We start from the raw sequence: 7,256 nt of genomic DNA, 5'->3' as shown, positions 1-7,256 counted from the left end.
TTTTTTCCTTTAAATTTGGTATTAGATTGAGCTAATTAATTAAAACATGTTTCTTCCAAGCATTGCAAAAAATAGGTTAAAAGTTCTTGGTCTTGAAGAGGAGATCTAATTAGTGAAGGTTATCTGATATAATTCTTTACATAACAAATGCTGGAAAAATACTAAAAAAATATGAAAGGTGAGTTTTTCATTATCTTCAAGTTAGTTGATTTATATTAAGAAGGACCTTTAATAAGTTTTCCTTTAGCTTCTAGTTTACTTAACACTTGGCCAGAGACATCTAAAAATATCAGATGTCTCAAACATTTTTGAGATCAGTAAAGATGAGTTCATCTGCTTCACTGAGGTGTGAACTTAATTCTGTATCTGGAAGAATTTAAAATTTAACTTCTTAATAATACCGTGGAAGCTGTCACAAAGGCCATAAGTAAAATATTATGCAAATGTTATATTTTTCTTTGAAAATTCTTTTTCTCCAAAGCCAACCAAAGCTGAACAAACTTAGGTGATGGCAGACAAGGTGTAGTGACTTGAGCACAGAATCAGTTTGATAATGGTTACATTATTATGGTGCGTTTCTCTGTGGTCTGTGAAAATGCAAACTCTCCCCTCTCAGCTTCTTAATCTTTAGGGTGGCACTATCTACACATAACTTTGTCTACTAGTATTGGAAACTTGTTCACTGGTGAACTTTGAGAAGTGCATTAAAGCATTCTTGATAAGTGTGTGAGGAATACAGTTTGAACAAAACAAGATTATCCCTTTCAGGATTACATAAAACACAAATTCATTATCCTTCAAGTAACAATAGATTAATATTTAATGACACCATCTGTCTGGCAGGGACTAAAATTTAAGACTAGGCCGTATGAGATCATGAAAATAGACTGGAAGTTCTTTAAGGATATTTCAAACTGCTGGGATCGATGCCACATGTGTATATATACTAATCTCTGTGTGTGTGTATACATATATATATGTGTGTGTATACATATATATATGTGTGTGTATACATATATTTTATTCTTTTATTCTTTTATTCTCAAGAATAAAATTGTGAGGTATTCAAACAAATATTTTGAGTTGGCAAGCAGTGATAAATATTTCCCAATAAATAATCCCTTTAAAGTAACAACCAATCTTAAATCTCATTAAAACTTTCACTTAGATTCTTAGGAATGATCTTGGTTCAAGGAAAATACATATGCTGATTTAATCACAGGAATGTTTTTTAGTGTGATCCCAAGACTCCCAACTCAACGTCACTTGAGAGCTTGTTTAAAGTGTAGATCTCTGGGTCTCTGGACCCCATGCCTTTCCTACTGACCAGAATTACTGGGTGGCCCCTGCTATCTGAAATTTTAGTAAATCTCCTAAATGATCGTATGCACTAGAAGGTTGAGACTGTTGTGTTTGAGGATAGTCTCTGGGGACTCAAGTGTCTCCCTCAAGGAAGTAGCAATGTCAAGGTTTTCTATTTCTTATAGTCCTGGAGGCAGATGGCAGTCTTTTTTTTTTTTTTTTAGGTGAAGAGAGAGAATTAAGCTGGAAATATCACCATAATTCTTAATAATCCCCTCCTGTTCCTTATCATCACCATCCTTATAGCTGCTATCATTTATTGAGCATTTACCATATGCCAGGCACTGTGTTAATTGCCTTTCAAACATGATCTCATTTAATCTTACGATGGGTTTTATGATTGCCAGTTTACAGTAAAGGAAATGGGGATTCAGTTCACACCATTAGTACAGGACAGAGCTGAGAAATAAACTGTACAATTTCTAATGGTGGCTTGCAAATGGTTGTGATACCCTAAAAACAGAACCAACTGGGTGGAGGAGAGAGAGAAATGACATTTGTTAAGCACTTTCTGTCAGCCAGATATTTTGCATACGTGGTTATATTTACTACTCTTAACAAACTGTGAGGTATCTGATTATTATCTTCACAGTACGGATGTCAAAAACGAGACTCAACAGATTCACCCAAAGTGTCTGCTAATAGTAGATGGGCTCAGATAAGACTCTTTGTCTTTTCTCTTGCTCTCCCTCTCCACCAAACACTAGCTCTAGGTTAAGAGTCAGATTGCAGAGGTTTAAAGCTGTACTCTGCCATATATTATTTACAGAATATTTGTTATTGACAAATAACTGAATTGCTCTGTGCCTCAGGTAAAATAGGGATAATCATGATATGGATGCCATATGGATTTTGTGAGGATTAAATGAGTATTTGTATATAATGAGAACCACTTAGAACAGTGCCCCATATAAATCTAGCACTTTATAAGCATTAATTACAATTATTAAATGTTGAGAGAGGAAATTAGATGGCAAGATGGAAAATGGCTAATTTAGGGAAAACAGAAAATCAGTGGTTTCTAGGTTTTTTTTCCCCCACATATTCTAGTTGGAAGGAGTAAGTTGTACTTCATAAGTTGTTGAGCAGGACTAGGGTAACCAGGGCTGGAAGAAATCCTTGCAGAGAGTGGGTGATCATGATCACAATTAAGGAAAAAGATACTTGTCAGGGGACACTGCACTGGCTTTGAGCTCTTGTTTATGAAAAGGAGGCTGAGCAGTCATTGCAAAGACTCTAATTTGATCTATTGCTTTTACTTTAGAAGCCAACAAAATCATAATCATCACTGGAAAAATTTTGAAAATGAGGAAAAAATATATTACCCTCTATTTGTATAATGATAGGGAGCTTATGTATGTCCCTAGAATACTGTATGGTTTTGGCCTGTATACCTATAGGAGAGTTTAGATAAAGGTAAGATCTGAAGGGCAAATAAAAAAGGAGATGCTTATGAGGATTCCTCATCAGACTTCAATCTGCAGACATAAAAGTTAAGAGGACAGAAAGAAATCACAAGTGAACTTATCTACAAAACAGAAATGGACTCACAGACATAGAGAACAGACTTGTGCTTGCTAAGGGGGAGGGGAGGTAGAGGAGGAATGGATTGGGAGTTTGGGATTAGCAGATGCATACTGCTATATATAAATATATAGACAACAAGTTCCTACTGTATAGCACAGAGAACTATATTCGAAATTCTGTGATGTACCATAATGGAAAATAATATATATATATATAAAAGGATGTGTGTATATATATATATATAAAACTGAATTACTTTGCTGTACATCAGAAATTAACACAACATTGTAAATCAACTACATTTCAATTAAAAAAAAGATGAATGAGATTAGATACCCTACATCCATCCTTAGCTAACTGTGTGCTAGGGATTGTATTAGGTACTCAGTTCAGTTCAGTCGCTCAGTCATGTCTGACTCTTAGGTACTGCTGCTGCTGTTGCTGCTGCTAAGCCACTTCAGTCGTGTCCGACTCTGCTCGACCCCATAGACGGCAGCCCACCAGGCTCCCCCGTCCCTGGGATTCTCCAGGCAAGAACACTGGAGTGGGTTGCCATTTCCTTCTCCGATGCATGAAAGTGAAAAGTGAAAGTGAAGTCGCTCAGTCGTGTCCGACTCTTAGCGACCCCATGGACTGCAGCCCACTAGGCTCCTCCGTCCATGGGATTTTCCAGGCAAGAGTACTGGAGTGAGGTGCCATTGGGAGGTGTAATAACGAGAAAGCAGTCATGCTTTTTGCTCTCACCAAGGTTACAGACTAGTGTGGAGACAGATGAATGCCTATTACAGCATAGTATAGTGAGTGCTATGAAAGCAGCACTCAAACCCATGATCTATATACAAGTGACCTTTCCAAAACTTAAATTCGATTTTGTTATTCCCTACTTGAAATCCTGCAGTGGCTCACAGTCCTGGCTTCGGGGTGAAATCCAAGATCTATCGCATGACCTCACAGGATCTTTCATTATCTGCCTCTGGCCATCCTCATCTCATCTCTCACCATGATGTTGGCCCTGTCTGCCTCTTCTTCCATCCATTCACAGGGAACTATCTGGAGTTATTTAAAGACCTTGTTATTTCAAGTCTTAGAGACTTAATACTTTTTGCCACCGACTTAATACTTTTTGCGACCTCTGCCCTCCTCCATCTGGCCGTCTCCAGCTCACTCATTAGACTATTCTACTATTATGGCTCAAGCACCAAATAGTAAATATACCGTGCCAGTATCTTCATGGTTTGTTGAGAAATCGGCTGTTAATGGGCTTTACCTGATTGCTCTAACAACCCTCCCTACTCCCCTGCCCCACCCCTTGTTAGACTTTATGTCTTTGCTTTCTGGCTTCCATAGCTCCCTGCATTTTTCTTTGCCTTGCTGGGTTTGCAGTGTTTGTGGCCAGTACAGTGCAGAGAGCTGACTCAGGCTTCCACTTCTCTCGGCTCATGTGGTAAGACACAGTGCTGTGCTCCCATCTCAAGGCCATCAGGAGTTTCTGTGCTCTTCCCCTGCTCATTCTTAATCCCGCTAACTTTTTTGCATTGTGTATACATGACGATGGGGTCAGAGTGACAGTAATCTACCGGGCATGAGACGGTGAATCGGCTCTGTACTGACTGAATCATTGGGCATCTCCTGATGAATCTGTTTTCCTGCCTACGTGGATAGCTTCAGTAAAGGCAGTGGGCAGACAGGGACTTGGGAATGGGGAACATAGTGATTAAATTGGGGCCATTCATATGAGAGTTTAAACTTTTCAGGTCATCAACTCAGGTATGGATGCCTGAGAAAAAAGTCAGAGAAAGGGAGAGAGGACATGGGTACTCTGGGCCATAATTAAACTTGCCAACAAAACAAAGGCCTGTTATTCTAATATCCATATTTAATAACCTTGTACTTATAATCTTATCATTTATGTGATCAGCAAAACTGAAAGAACTATTTATAAAGCCCAAACCACCTCCTTATACTGCCATCTCCTGATTTCTAAACAGACACTGCCTTAAAAAAAAAAAAATGCAGATCTTGTTCCATATCTGAACCAGAGTCCTAAAATGGAAACTGTTTGCAAATACAAAAGTAATCTTTTCATTTAAAAGTGAAGGCATATCAGTCGTTGGTGAAAAACCAGTAGGACACAGCAGTGCGGAAGACTTACTAGTCTGCTGTTTGCAGATTTCTTCTGATTTCCAGGCAATACAGCGAGAAGTTGCCGTTGCCGATTCAGCCTGGTTGCGATTTTTCCGCCCGCGGTCGGTCTTTTCATTGTTTTAGTCAGTAGTCTCACCTCCCTTTCGAAGGAGATGAGGCTGTGAGTCAAAACTGTAACCTTTTGCTTATAGTTCAGAATTGTGATGTGAAGAATAAAGCCTCTCTTTCAACATACCTGTCTACTTGATTGGACTTCTTCTGAGCAAACTTAGAAGTTCACAAAGCCCCTGAGTTATTAAGTGAATAAAGCAACATTCAGAACAGTGTGTGTTTCTGTGTATTATACCTCTTTACACACATGTTAAAAACACAGTCCCTTGTGTGTCAAAAAGAAGGGGAAATAATATTGAGTTTTATGTGCTTGTTTTTGTGTTAATAATAAAATATGGGATAAAATAAAATGATAAAAATATGGGAAAGATTTAAAAGAAACTATTAAAGGTAATTACTGACAGGGGTTGGAGGTAATGACATCGCAAGAACTGGGTGTGTATGTGTTTTTTTTTCACACTTCTTTCTTTTTTTTTTCACACTTATTTCTGAAACATGATATATACCACTTTCTTCAAAACTGAAGTAAAATAATGGGGAAAGTGAAGTCCTTTCAGGACTAAAACACGTTAGTGGTGTGTTTGTTTTCAGGGGATGTTATATCTGTTCAGCAGTGTAGAGTGTTCTGATCACTCTAAAAAAAGTTGCTGTGTTCAGAGTGCCAACCCCATGCCAGGGCCTTCAGATGCTTGCTTCATTTAATCTCTTCAGCAGTCCTTCTAGGAAGCTAACGATGTTCATGTTTTTGCACGAAGAAACCAAGCCTTGAAAACATTAACTGACCAAACTGAGATCAGAAAGTTTAGGTATCAGAACCTATAGCCCGCATCTTGTGATTTCAGACCCAGTGTCTGTCCCCTACATTGACTGACCACACCTCCACTATTGCCGTTGTGATGATTCTATCCAGGGTCCAAAGCACAAATCTATTCAGTAAACATGTATTCAGTGCTGACCATGGACTAGGCAAAGTGGCAATCCCTTGTGATTCAAGAAAAACAAGAGTAGTGAAGATAGACAAGGAAACAATGGAGCCTAGTACTAGGCAAAAAGTGCTTTTAATGGAATTAAGCACAGAGGGTGGCATCCCAGAAGGAACTTTTGATTGAACTCTGGAAGCTCATGGCAGTTTTCCCAGAGATGAGTCTTGGAGGACGCATGGTATTTAGTCAGGAGGAAAGGGGTCAAGTGTACTCCAGGCAGAGGGAACAACATGTACCAAAACACACAGTTTTGAAAGAGCACCACCTCTTTGAGGAACTGAATAGTCAATAGTTGGGCATGTCTAGAGCATAGAATAGTGGAGAGAAATTAGGCCAGAAAAGGAATGGGTCTTATAAGTCACACTAACATATTTGAACTTCATCCTGTAGCAGTGGGAGACCATAAAGAATTTTTAATAAAGCAGTGAAAAGATTAAACCCAGAGCTTAGAAAAATCACTCTGACAGGAGCCTATAAATTGATTTTCTGTTTTAAAATGTTTATTTATTTATTTGTGGCTTTGCTGGTCGTTGTTGCTGTGCATGGGCTTTCTCTCAGTGAGCAGGGGCTACTTTTTGTCACGGTGTGTGGTCTTCTGATTGTGGTGGCTTCTTGCGTTGCAGAGCATGGGTTCTAACTGTGTAGGCTCAGAGGCTGTGGTGCACAGGCTTTTGTTCCTCTGAGGCATGTGGAATCTTCCCAGACCAGAGATTGAACCCATGTCCCCTGCACTGGCAGTCACATTCTAATCCGCTGTAGCACCAGGGAAGTCCTATAAATTGATTTTTAACTTCTGAAAATTGAAGTGCAGTTGATTCAAAATATTGTGTTAGTTTCAGGTGTACAACAAAGTGATTTAGTTATACACACACGTATATGCATATATCTATATTTGGGGGTTTCCATGATAGTTTATTATAAGATGTTGAATACAGTTCTCTGTGCTATGTAATAAATCCTTGTTGTTTATCTAGAGGCTATGAAGTGAAAGGTAGTCAGGTATGATTTTGGAGAACTGGTTGAGAGAATGTCATATATTTTATTTCTAGATGCATATATATATATATATATATATATATATATAGTTAATCATGTTTTCTGACATTGGGATGCATTCTACAGTCAATG

The sequence above is a fragment of the Bos taurus genome, chromosome 8 (genome assembly GCF_002263795.3).
Source record: "Bos taurus isolate L1 Dominette 01449 registration number 42190680 breed Hereford chromosome 8, ARS-UCD2.0, whole genome shotgun sequence".
Taxonomy (NCBI): domain Eukaryota; kingdom Metazoa; phylum Chordata; class Mammalia; order Artiodactyla; family Bovidae; genus Bos; species Bos taurus.
The sequence above is the reverse complement of the archived record's forward strand: the minus strand, read 5'-3'. Positions refer to the sequence as shown.